The sequence below is a fragment of the Pongo abelii genome, chromosome 1 (genome assembly GCF_028885655.2).
Source record: "Pongo abelii isolate AG06213 chromosome 1, NHGRI_mPonAbe1-v2.0_pri, whole genome shotgun sequence".
Lineage (NCBI taxonomy): Eukaryota > Metazoa > Chordata > Mammalia > Primates > Hominidae > Pongo > Pongo abelii.
In genome coordinates this window covers 110,087,254-110,104,324 of record NC_071985.2, presented here as the reverse complement: position 1 = coordinate 110,104,324, position 17,071 = coordinate 110,087,254, and the positions used below count along the sequence as shown (strand labels likewise).

Sequence of the window (17,071 nt, the reverse complement as noted above, 5' to 3'; positions counted from 1 at the left end):
TACATACAATAATGACATTGCACTTCATCATTCCATGCCCTTAGACATTTATAGGGCCATGGATGGTGATCTTTTCAAGAGACAAAAATAAATGCCGTACAGGTAAGTGCACTATAATTTGAGTACATCAGCTTTTGGGCATTTAAACCGTGGGTCAGAAATTTAGAGCAAGAGGGCAGGTTGGATCCTGATAGCAGGAGGGAGTGTTTTTCTTTTAACTTTCCAGTGGCATCATGGTGTTTACCACTGTTATTTCAGAGTGAAGCAACAATTTTTTGTTTGGTTGGTTTTGTACTTTTTATTTTTATTATAATTACTTTTTAAGACAAGGACTCTGTCTCCCAGGCAGGAATTCAGTGGCAAGATCACAGTTCAGTACAGCCTTGACCTCTTGACCTCCAAGGCTCAATGGCTCATCCTCCCAAGCAGCTGGGACTACAGGCAAACATCACCACACCCAGCTTATTTATTTATTTTTTGAGACAGGGTCTCACTCTGTTGCCCAGGCTGGAGTGCAGTGGTGTCATCAGGGTTCGCTGCAGGCTTGAACTCCTGAGCTCAAGTCATCCTCTCACCTCATGCTCCTGAGTAGCTGGACTACAGGTGGGCACCACCACACCCAGCTAATTTGTATATATTTTATAGAGTCAGTGTTTCACCATTTTGCCCAGGCTAGTCTCAAACCCCTGTGCTCAAGTGATCCTCCTGCCTTGGCCTCCCAAAGTGCTGGGATTACAGGCAGTTATTTTGACAATACGATTATGATGGGCTAAACTGAGACATGGGGCAGGAAGATTAGGGTGAGTCACACAGATTCAATAAACAGGCTTTGCATGATATGACCCCGAGTTGCATCGTCAGTGCAATCAGGAGGAATACAGGTGAAATTTAGCACAGGATGTACCAACGGGTCATTATGGTCAAAAGTGGTTTGTGGTTTTGAGTGGCAAACCTGGAACTTTGTCAAATTTCCCACAGAGGTAATGGTTTGTGAGATTCTGATCAGAGAATTATCCCTCCCTGCTGTAATCAAATTAATTAGGGACAGTAAAACAGAAATCTGATCACAGGCATTCTGCTATGTATATATGTATATGTATATACACATACATGCAACAGGACTAGTATGTCATATCTTAAGATAATATGCATATAGGGTGATTTTACCAAAACCACCAAGAGACAACCCCTACAACTTAAAGGAGCCCTAATGGTGTATGTATTCCAGTCAACAAAAAAAGAGACTAACTCTCTCAGGTGCAGTCAGCACTGGAATTGTAACTGATTATACAGGCCAGTATCTTGGGTGAAAGTGGACTACACCAGATGTCAGCTACTTGCCATCTCTGTCAGGAAGATTTCGAGTTACCTCTAAGTGAAAATCTCCACTGACAGATGTCCAATCTGGTAGGGTTGCCTTTTACAAGAGAAACATGAATCCACGTGTCGACGCCCTTAAGTTTACTGGCACAGATTGGTCAGTAATACCTGTTGTGAGTCAGGTGCAGTGGCCCATGCCTGTGGTCCCAACTATTTGGAAGGTTGAGGCAGAAGGATGGCTTGAGCCCAGGAGTTCAAGGCTACAATGAGTCATGATTGTGCTACTGCATTCTGGCTTGGGGAATAGAATGGGATCCCATCTCAAAAAAATAATATAAAATGATAATAATAGCTGATGTGGTCCCTTCCAACAGTCTTGGGGAGAATATTTTATTTGATGTTGTTTCCAGTAAACAACAACATCTCCAGGTTATAGGCCAAGATTTTTGATATTTTCATCTCCCAGGAGTTCATTATGAATGGAATCCTTTGTTAATGTATAGTTCTTAGTAAGTTTTGTGAGATCTTAGCAGTAATGGAGAATGTCACCTTTAAGAAGTGCAGATCCATAAGTGCCTTCATCTAACCACTGCGTGGGTCTTCCTGTTATTATTTCAAAGAGACAGAGTGTGGACATTTTCCTGAACCAGTGGGAGATCCTTGGCTAAGAAAGGTTAAAAACTTCTGTTAGCTTTGCCAATTGAGTTTTTATTGTATCATTAGTGCATTCCATCAGCCCAGAGGATTAGGGGTGATAGGCACAATGGAAATGTTGGGACATAGGCAACAATGTTACAAATGGATCAAATTACCTGAGCAATGAAGTGTGTTCCTCGGTTGCTATGGAGTTCAGATGGCACTCCCCATGAGGAATTACGTTTTCTAATCACAATCTACCTACTACTTGGGCTGTGGCTCATTGACATGGAAATGCTCACCCCAGTGAGCGTGTACAAATTAGCACCAGAAAGTATCTGTGACCCTGAGATGGAGACAGCTGGATAAAGTCTAACTTCCATGTCTTGAAGGGTCCTAAAGGCAAAATGTCCCTGTGACCCATGAAGGGGTTTTCCAGGGTTATGTTTGGGACAGACAGTATAGCAAGACTAAACATTTTCTGCAATCATAGGCAATGATTTTCAATACCATTGCTTTCCCCATGCTAACATTTTGTCTGAATTCCAATGAGTCAGCTTATGAAGTACTGTAAAAGGGTAATTGAAGCCTAAGGGGTAGATCAGTATATCATTGGGCCCATACCATATGCCTGTTTCTGGAAGAAACTTGTTCCCTTATCCTTCCAGAGATCCCTCTCCTGCTTGGGAGCTCCAACTTATGCTCCTTTTTTTTTTTTTTTTTTTTTTTTTTTGCCAGAGTCTTGCTCTGTCACCCAGGCTGGAGTGCAGTGGTGCAGTCTCGCCTCACTGCAACCTCCGCCTCCCAGGTTCAAGCAATTCTCATGCCTCTGCCTCCCAAGTAGTAGGGATTATAGACGTGTGTCACCACACCAGCTAATTTTTGTGTTTTTAGTAGAGACAGGATTTCACCATGTTGGCCAGTCTGGTCTCAAACTCCTGACCTCAGGTGATCCGCCAGCCTTGGCCTCCCAAAGTGCTGGGATTACAGGCGTGAGCCACCATGCCCAGCCCACTTGTACTTCTAATGAAGTGTTCAATGGGTCATAAGTCAGCAAGGTCATTTCGAGAAGTTCTGTGTCTGATGTCACCTTCAGAGCTGCATTCTTAGCTGCAGCATCAGCAAAATGATTTTCCTTGCTCTCCAGAATATCTAATTTTGAATGACCAGGAATTTTGATGATGGCCAAAATTTGGGTCTTCAAATTGCTTCTAAGAGGTCAGGGATTTATTGGTCATTTTTGATGGCTTGACCTGATGAAATCAGATACCTATGTTGCTTCTAAAGCATTCCAAAATCATCACCTACTCCAAATGCATCTCTGCCATCAGTGTAAATGTTAGGCTGAGGTGGAAGGATTGCTTGAGCCCAGGAGTTCATTCAGGTCCAGCCTGGAAAACACAATGAGATGTCCTCTCTACAAAAAACTCAAAGAATTAGCTGGGTGTTGTGGCATGCACCTGTGGTCCCAGCTACTCGGGAGGCTGAGGTGGGAGGATTGCTAGAGCTGAGAGGTTGAGGATGTGGTGGGCCATGATGGAGCCACTGCACTCCAGCCTGGGTGACAGAGTGAGACCCTGTCTCAATTAATCAATAAATAAATCTCAGCCATTTAAAATATCAATGGCAGATTTGCTTGGCCTTTTAAGTTCATTGCTGAATTCTCCAATCTACATTTTTGGGAACAACCTGGGGAATGGCAACATGGAGGTATTTGGCCAAAATGCAGACACTTTCATTGTCTGCTTTAGTCTGTTTTTAAAAATCCTCTAAAGAATTATTCCAATTCACCCTTTTCAACCATTTAGTGGCCCTGCCTTCTTACACCACATGTGAATTAATTGATAAAAATCAGAATATTCGGGCTCAAAAGTTTGGACAATTAAGTCAAATTTTCTCCCAAACCCTATAGGATCTTGGAGGCTGCTTTAGAATTAGAAGGGGAAAATTGATTTAAATTTCGATCAGGGAAGTCTTTTTATTTATTTATTTATTTATTTATTTATTTATTTATTTTGATACAAAGCCTTGCTCTGTCACCCAGGCTGGAGTGCAATGGTGCAATCTTGGCTAACTGCAACCTCCACTTCCTGAGTTAAAGCGATTCTCCTGCATCAGCCTCCCGAGTTGCTGGGATTGTAGTCATGTACCACCATGACTGGCTAATTATTGTATTTTTAGTATAGACCGGGTTTCACCATGTTGTCCAGGCTGGTCTCAAACTCCTGACCTCGTCGTGATCCACCTGCCTAGTCCTCCCAACGTGCTGGGATTACAGGCATGAGCCACTGCGCCCGGCCCAGGGAAGTCTTTTATAATATTCTTAATTCACATTTTGGTGAAGCAGTATACAGAATGGTAGGCTCCCTTCTTCCTGTGGGTTTTACCTTGAAAGCAGCTGTCAGAACAGAAGTTTCAGGGAAGGGGCCAGAGCCCTGGGGACTTTCCTCAGGTGATGGTGATGGAAGAAGAGGCAAGGCAGGACCGGAGGGCTCAGATAAGGGAGACTATGCAGGTGCAGGGGCAGGAGGAGAAGAAGCAGTTGGAGGCGAAAGAGACAAAGCCTCCTCAATATTTCTCAATTCAGAAAACGTGTCAGTTTACCTCCTTCAGCTTACTTCCTCACTGGAGGCAATTTTCTCAGTTCTTTTAGAAATTTCTAGGTATCATTGGAAGTAAGTCTCCCACTTAATTTGGTTCTAAAACCAAATTTTTCCAATTGTGCATACTAATAAATTATTTTAAGCATTTCAAAATATCCCCATTTTCTTCATTCTGCTTATGAGTTTTCCTGGTTAGGTGGGTCCAGTTTCTTGGATATTTACAAGAGGATGCTTCATAAGTGTTATACATAAACCCAGCTGATGTTTCTAAAGGTGGTTGTTTCTTCACAGTGTGCTAAATTTTGAAGCTTGATTTCCCATAATTCAGGAGCTTTTCAGATGACCAAGGCCTGCGATGTGTTTTGGGTCACAGTGTGGTGCTTATGAAGTCACTCCTACAGATAACACCAGAGTTGTGTATCGCTGTCTCAGTGGTTCCCACTGTTTCTAACCACCAGGTGGCCACAGAGTGCATGTGCTATGGGGGACTCGTCCCACACATACCCTCCCAGAAGAGCAGGAAAGGGGGTTCATAAAGATGTTCTTCTGATGGGGAGTGCCCTATGAGGCCACCTTCACATGGTAAGTAATGACCCCGACACCTCTGCAACATCCCCGATCACTTGGAGCACCTAAATGGGTCAGTGGGAGCAGATCACTTCTTTTCTTCAGGGCAGGGGAACACACCTCCATGCACTTTCCAGTTAAGAACAGGAACTAGTCACAAATGAAAAGCTAAGTCCAAATGTTCAAAACAACATGCTACATAAAATGAAACCACCAGGGCCTACCTGCCAATACCTTGACCCAGATCTTCCTGCTGAGGAACAGAGGCAGGAAAGGCAGAAGCTCTCTGGAGAGCTCTTTGCCTGACTATGACCCAAACCTTCTGTCCTGATGCAGAGGTGGAAAAGGCAGTTATTTCCCCCTGAAACTCAAACCTCTTACCCACAGGGTAAAGACAGAAAACCTCCATTCTAGAAAGGGAGAGCTGGAAAGGACACTCAAGCAAACTCCAGGCCTTCAACCAAAGAGTGGGAAGGTCCAGATTTCAGGAGGATTCACCACTTACTACTGCTCAACTGTTTCTCTCAGAGTCCAAACTCAAGGGCTTCAGAGCTGGCCAGGCACCCAGTCCAGGAGGAATGTGGTGTGATCTGAGAGATGAAAATACATGCCCCCTTATAGACTAAGACAGACTGTAAGGTTAAGAAAACAAAAGTTAGCTACAGATCAAGGGTTCAGGGCTCATCTGGCATGGCAATTTCCTGAATTCCTATGGCTACAGGAAAAACCACACTCTTGCTAAACTCCTTAACAATAGGAGCTAGGAAGCAAATTGTCAAAATCTTCCCAGCCCTTCTCAACTGGATTTACAACCCAGATCACTAGACCTCTGATGGGACAGAGGAGTGCCCTTCCATTCTTTCCTGATAAGCAACTGCAGATATCAAGCCAGTTTCAGCCATGTTACAGGGACTGCACACAAACCGACTTCGTGTCCAGTAGTTCACCTTTTGACATAAACAGCCAATTTCCACCTCATTTTAATGCTAAAATCCCTTCCCAATGTAAAGATGGGGTGCATGTTACATATGTTTACCCGTTGCACATGAGCTCAATACCCCTCAGAAATGATGTTTCCCCAAACCTGCTGAATATGTATGACTCTATTGTGTGATACACACCCTGTGAGGCACAAAAACCAACCTGTCCTCTCTCTCTCTCTCTCTGAAGAGAAAGCACCTCTTCAAAGACACACACCAGAGACTGTCTCTTCCTGGACTGCAAACTGATCTCACCAATAAAATTCTTACTACTATGTAGCCACCCTGGAGGCCTTTGAGAGGACAGTCAGATGGTCAGAGATAAGTTGCTCTGAATCCTGCTCCCAGGGCCAAAAACGTCGACCTAGAAGGAAGGGGCTTAAGCACAAAATATGATTTAAAGATTTTGTTTGAGCCAGTGTGAGGATAGTTGCCCAGAAGGCTCAGAGTCAAGCAATCCTGGATATGGGTTCTGTTTGGCCTTTGTTACAAGCAGGTTTATAAAGACCAAAATGAGAGACAGGGAGTTGGCTGGTAGAAAGTTGCTTGTCAGGAACTCCCAGTGGTTTACAGAAATAACATTGATTAGGGATTAGCTATACATTGTTCAGCTACAGGGAGTGAGAGATGGTGTCCAGTGCACATGATTAGGTTACTTTATAGCTAACTGTGGCAATAGCAAGCAGTTTCAGTGGATGAATACATAACTCAAAAATGGGGAAGTGGCCGGTGGTGGTGGCTCACACCTATAAATCACATTTTGGGAGGCCAAGTTGGGCGGATCACCTTAGGTTAGGAGTTTGAGACCAGCCTGGCCAACATGATGAAACCCTGTCTCTACTAAAAATACAAAAAAAAAAAAAAATAGGGGAGCATGGTGGTTCACGCCTTTAGTCCCAGCAACTCAGGAGGCTGTGGCAGGAGAATTGCTTGAACCCGACTGGAGGAGGTTGCAGTGGAACAAGATCCTGCCACTGCACTCCAGCCTGGGCAACAGAGTGAGACTCCATCTCAATACAATAAAAAAAATTTTTTTCAACTTAAAAAATTTTAGAAAGCAGGAAGTAGGACGTGGTTGCTGTCTCATTTTAATGCCTAGCTCTGGGCATGCTAAGTTGAAAGCACTCATTTTCCTCACATGAAAAAGTTCTTTTCTTTTCTTTTTTTTTTTTTTTATTGGAGACACACTCTCACTTACTGTGCCACCCATAAAGTGAAGTGGCATCATCTCTGCTCACTGCAACCTCCACCTCCAGGGATCAAGCGATTCTCATGCCTCAGTCTCCCAAGTAGCTGGGATTACAGGCGCTAAGCACCATGCCTGGCTAATTTTTGTATTTTAGTAGAGACGGGGTTTCACCATGTTGGCCAGGCTGGTCTCGAACTCCTGACCTCAGATGATCCATCTGCCTCGGCCTCCCAAAGTGCTAGGATTACAGGTGTGAGCCACCATGCCCAGCCAATACCATTAATTTAATCTACAGGTAATCTATTATTTTTTCATGTTACAAATTCAACAAGAAAATTTTTCCCTAATGAAACATCACATTTAAAGCATAAGTAGAATTAAAAAATGTAATAGACAGTGTCTTGTTCTGTCATCCAGGTGATAGTGCACTGGTGCAACCACAGCTGACCAACCTGGAACTCTGGGCTCAGGCAGTCCTCCCAGCTCAGCCTGCCTTTTAATTTTTTAGAGATGGCATCTTGCCCTGTTGCCCAGGCTGCTCTCCAACTCCTTGCCTAAAGCAGTCCTCCCATGTCAGCCTCCTGATTTTCTGGGATTATAGGTGTGAGTCAACCAGCCTGGCATTGCAGAAAAAAAAAAAGTCAAGAAATTATTCTTTATTTTATTTTATTTTGAGTTGAGGTCTTACTCTGTCACCCAGGCTGGAGTGTGGTGGTACAATCATAGTTCACTGCAGCCTGGATCTCCTGGGCTCAAGCGATCCTCCTGCCTCAGCCTCCCAAGCAGCTGGGACTACAGATGTGAGCGACTGTGCTGGCTAGTTTTTAAAAATCAGCTCATTTTTAAAAATTTGTAGAGACAGGGGTCTCACCATATTTCTCAGGCTGGTATCAAACTCCTGGCTTCAATCCTTCTTCTCTCCTCAGCTGCCTAAAATGCTAAGATTACAGGTGTGAGCCACCACACCCTGCTTAATTTTCATACTTTAATTTTATATACATAATTATTACTGTCCTTAAGATAATTGGGGCAGTAATCTCTTTAAAGTTTTAGAGACTTAATTTATCTATTCACTCCACTGGAAGAGTATGCCAATTGGTTTCATAAGAAAATATATTTATAAATCAGAAAATTTCTTTCCATCAATCTAGGGGGCATTCGAAAGCAAATAATTGTGTTAAGTACAATCGTTTAAAGTGAAAACAGATGCAATGGTATTTATTAACAAGGCTTATCAGTGAGCGAAACAAACTGAAAAAAGGAACATCATTAGATCCTTGGAAAACCCTCACTGCTGAAAATCTGAGTGATTCTGTGATACCCTTTTGAGTCTGGCAGGGCATTCTTTTTCCAGAGCGTATAAAAGTGAGTAAATCATTTCTTTTCATCCATTTTCATTAAGAGCTGAACTTCCTTGATGTTCCGGAGATTATTAAATTTGATTTGTGGTCAGGCGCAGTGGCTTATGCCTGCAATCCTAGCACTTTGGGAGGCCAAGGTGGGCAGATCACTTGAGTTCAGGAGTTCGAGGCCAACCTGGCCAACAAGGCGAAACCTCATCTCTACTAAAAATACAAAAATTAGCCAGGCATGGTGTCACACGCCTGTAATCCCAGCTACTCAGGAGGCTGATGCACAAGAATCACTTGAACCTGGGAGGCCAAGGCTGCAGTGAGCCAAGATAGTGCCACTGCACTCCAGCCTTGGTGACAGAGCGTGACTCTGTCTTAAGCAAAAAAAATTTTTGATTTGTATAGTTGTGAGAAGTGCTTATATTGCTGACTCAATTGCTTATTTGTGATCATATAAATCTCTTTTCCCCTTTCTGTAGTGTGATTTAAACTTAATCCTTAAAGGACATGTATTTCAGCTGGTTAGAGTTTTTTAGCTAGTAGAAACCTGAGTATACAAATCAAAGAAAACTGCTCCTTACCTGCCACAGACTTAGTTTTCTTTCTGTACTAAGATTCTTTTAGGTATAGTAATTTGTTAAAGCCAAGAGCTCCTATGGAATGAAGTTAGGTGGCGGGAGTGGGTGGGGCATTGAGTAGTAAGATCTTCCTTATAATAGAGATGCCACTCTTGCAGATATTGACAGCTATTGGGCCCAAAAAATTGTTAACAAACATTGGAAAGACAAGATATGAGCAACTTCTGATTGCTGCAGTCTCAAATATCAAGAAATACCATTATCCTCAGGACAATTAATAGACAATCAAAAAAGACTCACAGACTAGATTAGCTGTCATGTATCACCAAACAGGGACTGGATCCTTGTCAAACACCACCCACCAGAGATTGTCCCCAGAAATTCACTTCATAACATCAAAACCAGAAACCCACACTGATGCCACTGATGGCAGAAAATGATGATGCAAGAAAGAGAGAGAGGGAGACAGAGAAAGGAAGGGCTTGCCCAATGACCATACTTAGTATATAAAAGCAAAACAGCTCAATTTCTGCTCATGAAAACAAGAATCGAGGGAACAAGAACCAATGGCTCTAAGGATCCAGGTCTGCACCAGGGGCCTGTTAGGTGCAGGATTCTGTTGGCTCCAATGATGGGTGTCAGATGGATTAATTTTCATGGACATAGCCTCTGAAAGAAATCAGTCGAGGAATAATACAGAGACACTTGTCTGCATGCTCATTCTCCATTAATATAGAAGGGAAACTGGCATTAGATTGTGTTCATCAAATAAAAGTAAAATCAACATTTATAAAGAAAAGAGGAGAGGGGAGGAGAAAAAAATGACTGGGACCACTGTGATTTTGCTCCCTTTGGATAAGCAACTTGGCAGAAAGCTATCAAAGAGGTCACTATGACCTGTCTTCACCGGACCAATGTGACTTGGTCACTACAGGAAACAGTTACAGGCTGGGCACAATGGCTCATGCCTGTAATATCAACACTTTGGGAGGCTCAGGTGGGCGGATCACTTGAGCTCACAAGTTGGAGAGTAGCCTGGGCAACATGATGTAACTCTGTACAAAAAATACAGAATTTAGCCAGGCATGGTGATGTATGCTAGTAGTCCCAGCTACTCAGGAGGCTGCGGTGGAAGGATCAGCTGAGCCTGGGGAGGTTCAGCTGCAGTGAACCATGATTACACCACTGCACTCCAGCCTGGATGACAGAGTAAGACCATGTCTCTAAATAAATAAATTAAGTTTGAAAAAGAAACAGGGCCAGGCACGGTGGCTCACACATATAATCCCAGCACTCTGGGAGGCCAAGATGGGAGTACCACTTGAGCTCAGGGGTTCGAGACCAGCCTGGGCAAAATAGTGAGACCTCATCTCTAAAAAACACATGTATATTTTTAAATAAACATATATAATAAAAATATATACTATATTTTATTATACATAATATATAATTTTATATATTTATTATCATATAATTATAATAAAAATATGTATATATTTTATTATATATAATAAAATAAAAAGAAACAATTACAGATGTTGGAGGACTTTAAAATATCTCAGCCAGGTGCAGTGGTTCAGGCTGGTAATCCCAGCACTTTGGGAGACAGAGGCGGGAGGATCACTTGAGCCCAGGAGGCTGAGGCTTACAGTGAACTATGATCATGCCACTGCACTGCAACCTGGGTAACAGAGCAAGACTCTGTCTCAAAAAATAAAATAACATGTCTTAGAAGTTTAGCTGTCCATCCTATGCAGCTGAATATCTGTGTGTAATGTCCTTCTGTTTTATCTCCCCCTTACTTAAGCTGGAAAGGCACTTGTCCCCATATTAGAATATCATTGGCACATGGCCGGGCATGGTGGCTCATGACTGTAACACCAGCATGTTGGGAGGCTGGTCAGGAGTTTGAGACCAGCTTGGCCAACAAGATGAAACCTTGTCTGTTCTAAAAATACACAAATTAGCCAGGCTTGGTGGTGCAGGCTTGTAAGCTATCACTCCACTGCACTCCAGCCTGGGTGACAGAGCAAGACTGTGTCTCAAAAAAAAAAGAAAGAAAAGAATATCATGGGCACATGTATAGAAAGTTTGTTAGGCCAGGTGCAGTGGTTCACACCTGAAATCCAGCACTTTGGGAGGCCAAGACAGGCAAATCTCTTGAGCCCAGAAGTTGGAGCTCCTGGGGGCAACCTGGGCAACATAGCAAGACCCTATCTCTAAAAAAAAAAAAAAAAAAAGTTGGATTTGATGCTAAAAAAAAAAAAAAAGTTGGATTTGATGGTGTACACCTGTAGTTCCAGCTATTCTGGAGGATCACTAGTGCTGGGGTGGCAGGGGCGGTGAGTTTGCAGTGAGCTGAGATCATGCCACTGCACTCCATCTTGGGTGACAGAGCGACACCTAGTCTCAAAACAAAAAGTGGTGGGGGGGGAGAAGATTTGTTGTGTCAGTAAGTAAATGAAGAAAGGGACATTATTAGAGTTCAGAAATAAATTGGAATATGATTTTGGTACCTTTCCCACAGAAGATAAGTTTGCTAAATGTGCTGAAATTAGAAGCATTGTATAAGGCCCGGTGTAGTGGCTCATGCCTGTAATCCTAGCACTTTGGGAGACTTCAGAGGTGCCTGAGCCCCGGGGTTTGGGGACCAGCATGGGCAACATAATGAAACCCTTTCTCTATAAAAAATACAAAAGTTAGCTAGGCCTTTTGGATGCGACAACTGATTGTGCCACAGAGACACAACCCTAGTGGCTTAGGACTCTGGGAAGATATAATCTCCCCCGTTTATCTAGTGATCGATAATGCCTGAATGCTTTAAAAGCTGGAACAGGCGACCGGGAGCGGTGGCTCACACCTGTAATCCCAGCACTTTGGGAGGCCGAGGCAGACAGACCACGAGATCAGCTGATCGAGACCTTCCTGGCTAACAAGGTGAAACCTCTGTTTCTACTAAAACACAGAACATTAGCCGGGCGGGGTGGCGCGCGCCTGTATTCCCAGCTACTCCAGAGGCTGAGGCAGGGGAATCGCTTGAACCCGGGAGGCCGAGGTTGCAGTGAGCCAAGATCGCTCCGCTGCACTCCAGCCTGGCGAAAGAGCAAGACTCTGTCTCAGAAGAAAAAAAAAAAAAATCTGGAGCAGGAGTCCCTCAGTGGGCTCTAACCACCAACCTTTAGATTAACAGCCGAACACGCTAACCGATTGTGCCACAGAGACACGTAGTGTACCTTCTTCTGGGCGCTATAGGAAGGGTGCACTGACCAAACACTCCCCAACCCTCCCATCCTCAGAGCCCACCAGACAGTACAACTGTGCAAGGCTTTGGAAAACTGGAGAGATTAGAGCAGTGAATCGTGTTGGTCTCATTGGAGACCCGCAGGTTGGGAGATTCTGGAACCAGGACGACCTTGCCACTCGCCCGCAACAGAAGCTCCCGGAAACGCCCCGGCCCCGACCCGGACTTGAACTGCCTGGGGGCCCAAGGGAACGGGAAAGGCCGATGGGCTCCCGGGATGGCTCTTCCCCTTCTTTGCGCCTCCTTCACCCAGTGAGGGAGCCTGTGCCCACTCTGCCCAGTCACTTTTGAGGCCGCTGCGGAACTTCCGCTGCCATCTTCGGATCCTGTGTCCCGCACGGGGGCTCCACCAGGGCAGGGATCATGGTGAGGGTCGCTCATGGGTCCCCTTGCGGGGCGCAGGGTCTGGCACTCACCAGGGTGCACGACTAGGACTTGTTGAATTAATCCATCCTTGACTTTAGCTTTTAGTCCTTTGAAGAGCCCTGAAAATGGAAATCATGAAATATTTTACCATGGGGAACTTTTGATTTGTTTTTTCTTGTTGTTGTTTTTGTTGTTTGTTTGTTTTGTTTGTTTTTGAGACAGGGTCTCGCTTGGTCGCTCAGGCTGGAGTGCAGTGGTGCAAACACGGCTCACTGCAGCCTCGACCTCCCGGGGCCATCATCGCCTTTAGCTTTTAGTCCCTTGAAGAACCCCAAGAATAGAAATCATGAGATTTTTCCATGGGTAAGTTCTTTTTTCTTTATTATTATTATTATTATTATTATTATCATGATACTTTAGGTTTTATGGTACATCTGCGCAATGTGCAGGTAAGTTACATATGTATACATGTGCCATGCTGGTGCGCTGCACCCACTAACTCGTCATCTAGCATTAGGTATATCTCTCAGTGCTATCCCTCCCCCCTCCCCCCACCCCACAACAGTCCCCAGAGTGTGATGTTCCCCTTCCTGTGTCCATGTGTTCTCATTGTTCAATTCCCACCTATGAGTGAGAATATGCGGTGTTTGGTTTTTTGTTCTTGCGATAGTTTACTGAGAATGATGATTTCCAATTTCATCCATGTCCCTACAAAGGACGTGAACTCATCATTTTTTATGGCTGCATAGTATTCCATGGTGTATATGTGCCACATTTTCTTAATCCAGTCTATCATTGTTGGACATTTGGGTTGGTTCCAAGTCTTTGCTATTGTGAATAATGCTGCAATAAACATACGTATGCATGTGTCTTTATAGCAGCATGATTTATAGTCCTTTGGGTATATACCCAGTAATGGGATGGCTGGGTCAAATGGAATTTCTAGTTCTAGATCCCTGAGGAATCGCCACACTGACTTCCACAAGGGTTGAACTAGTTTACAGTCCCACCAACAGTGTAAAAGTGTTCCTATTTCTCCACATCCTCTCCAGCACCTGTTGTTTCCTGACTTTTTAATGATTGCCATTCTAACTGGTGTGAGATGGTATCTCATTGCGGTTTTGATTTGCATTTCTCTGATGGCTAGTGATGGTGAGCATTTTTTCATGTGTTTTTTGGCTGCATAAATGTCTTCTTTTGAGAAGTGTCTGTTCATGTCCTTCGCCCACTTTTTGATGGGGTTGTTTGTTTTTTTCTTGTAAATTTGTTGGAGTTCATTGTAGATTCTGGATATTAGCCCTTTGTCAGATGAGTAGGTTGCGAAAATTTTCTCCCATTTTGTAGGTTGCCTGCTCACTCTGATGGTAGTTTCCTTTGCTGTGCAGAAGCTCTTTAGTTTAATTAGATCCCATTTGTCAATTCTGGCTTTTGTTGCCATTGCTTTTGGTGTTTTAGACATGAAGTCCTTGCCCATGCCTATGTCCTGAATGGTAATGCCTAGGTTTTCTTCTAGGGTTTTTATGGTTTCAGGTCTAACATTTAAGTCTTTAATCCATCTTGAATTGATTTTTGTATAAGGTGTAAGGAAGGGATCCAGTTTCAGCTTTCTACATATGGCTAGCCAGTTTTCCCAGCACCATTTATTAAATAGGGAATCCTTTCCCCATTTCTTGTTGTTCTCAGGTTTGTCAAAGATCAGATAGTTGTAGATATGTGGCATTATTCCTGACAGCTCTGTTCTGTTCCATTGATCTATATCTCTGTTTTGGTACCAGTACCATGCTGTTTTGTAGTACAGTACCATTACTGTAGCCTTGTAGTATAGTTTGAAGTCAGGTAGTGTGATGCCTCCAGCTTTGTTCTTTTGGCTTAGGATTGACTTGGCAATGCGGGCTCTTTTTTGGTTCCATATGAACTTTAAAGTAGTTTTTTCCAATTCTGTGAAGAAAGTCATTGGTAGCTTGATGGGGATGGCACTGAATCTATAAATAACCTTGGGAAGGATGGCCATTTTCATGATATTGATTCTTCCTATCCATGAGCATGGAATGTTCTTCCATTTGTTTGTATCTTCTTTTATTTCCTTGAGCAGTGGTTTGTAGTTCCCCTTGAAGAGGTCCTTCACATCCCTTGTAAGTTGGATTCTTAGGTGTTTTATTCTCTTTGAAGCAATTGTGAATGGGAGTTCACTCATGATTTGGCTCTCTGTCTGTTATTGATGTGTAAGAATGCTTGTGATTTTTTTACATTGATTTTGTATCCTGAGACTTTGCTGAAGTTGCTTATCAGCTTAAGGAGATTTTGGGCTGAGACAATGGGGTTTTCTAGATATACAATCATATCATCTGCAAACAGGGACAATTTGACTTCCTGTTTTCCTAACTGAATACCCTTTATTTCCTTCTCCTGCCTAATTGCCCTGGCCAGAACTTCCAACACTATGTTGAATAGAAGTGGTGAGAGAGGGCATCCCTGTCTTGTGCCAGTTTTCAAAGGGAATGCTTCCAGTTTTTGCCCATTCAGTATGATATTGGCTGTGGGTTTGTCATAGATAGCTCTTATTATTTTGAGATACGTCCCATCAATACCTAATGTATTGAGCGTTTTTAGCATGAAGTGTTGTTGAATTTTGTCAAAGGCCTTTCCTGCATCTATTGAGATAATCATGTGGTTTTTGTCTTTGGTTCTGTTTATATGCTGAATTACATTTATTGATTTGCGTATATTGAAGCAGTCTTGCATCCCAGGGATGAAGCCCACTTGATCATGGTGGATAAGCTTTTTGATGTGCTGCTGGATTCGGTTTGCCAGTATTTTATTGAGGATTTTTGCATCAATGTTCATCAAGGATATTGGTCTAAAATTCTCTTTTTTTGTTGTGTCTCTGCCAGGCTTTGGTATCAGGATGATGCTGGCCTCATAAAATGAGTTAGGGAGGATTCCCTCTTTTTCTATCGATTGGAATAGTTTCAGAAGGAATGGTACCAGCTCCTCCTTGTACCTCTGGTAGAATTCGGCTGTGAACCCATCTGGTCCTGGACTTTTTTTGGTTGGTAAGCTATTGATTATTGCCACAATTTCAGCTCCTGTTATTGGTCTATTCAGAGATTCAGCTTCTTCCTGGTTTAGTCTTGGGAGGGTGTATGTGTTGAGGAATTTATCCATTTCTTCTAGATTTTCTAGTTTGTTTGTGTAGAGGTGTTTGTAATATTCTCTGATGGTAGTTTGTATTTCTGTGGGATGGGTGGTGATATCCCCTTTATCATTTTGTATTGCATCTATTTGATTCTTCTCTCTTTTTTTCTTTATTAATCTTGCTAGTGGTCTATCAACTTTGTTGATCCTTTCAAAAAACCAGCTCCTGGATTCATTAATTTTTTGAAGGGTTTTTTGTGTCTCTATTTCCTTCAGTTCTGCTCTGATTTTAGTTATTTCTTGCCTTCTGCTAGCTTTTGAATGTGTTTGCTCTTGCCTTTCTAGTTCTTTTAATTGTGATGTTAGGGTGTCAATTTTGGATCTTTCCTGCTTTCTCTTGTGGGCATTTAGTGCTATAAATTTCCCTCTACACACTGCTTTGAATGCATCCCAGAGATTCTGGTATGTTGTGTCTTGGTTCTCGTTGGTTTCAAAGAACATCTTTATTTCTGCCTTCATTTCATTATGTACCCAGTAGTCATTCAGGAGCAGGTTGTTCAGTTTCCATGTAGTTGAGCGGTTTTGAGTGAGATTCTTAATCCTGAGTTCTAGCTTGATTGCACTGTGATCTGAGAGATAGTTTGTTATAATTTCTGTTCTTTTACATTTATTGAGGAGAGCTTTACTTCCAAGTATGTGGTCAATTTTGGAATAGGTGTGGTGTGGTGCTGAAAAAAATGTATATTCTGTTGATTTGGGGTGGAGAGTTCTGTCAATGTCTATTAGGTCTGCTTGGTGCAGAGCTGAGTTCAATTCCTGGGTGTCCTTGTTGACTTTCTGTCTCGTTGATCTGTCTAATGTTGACAGTGGGGTGTTAAAGTCTCCCATTATTAATGTGTAGGAGTCTAAGTCTCTTTGTAGGTCACTCAGGACTTGCTTTATGAATCTGGGTGCTCCTGTATTGGGTGCATATATATTTAGGGTAGTTAGCTCTTTTTGTTGAATTGATCCCTTTACCATTATGTAATGGCCTTCTTTGTCTCT

General features: G+C 42.9%; 1 protein-coding gene and 1 pseudogene across 1 annotated transcript in view; one reads left to right on the top strand and one right to left on the bottom strand.

Annotated features, from left to right (window-relative positions):
• LOC100447686 (neuroblastoma breakpoint family member 12) overlaps nt 1-17,071 on the bottom strand; it is a 2,265,351-nt gene that overhangs the window by 2,088,081 nt on the left and 160,199 nt on the right.
• Nucleotides 4,985-17,071, top strand: part of LOC129058909 (protein FAM91A1-like) — a 66,925-nt pseudogene continuing 54,838 nt past the window's right edge.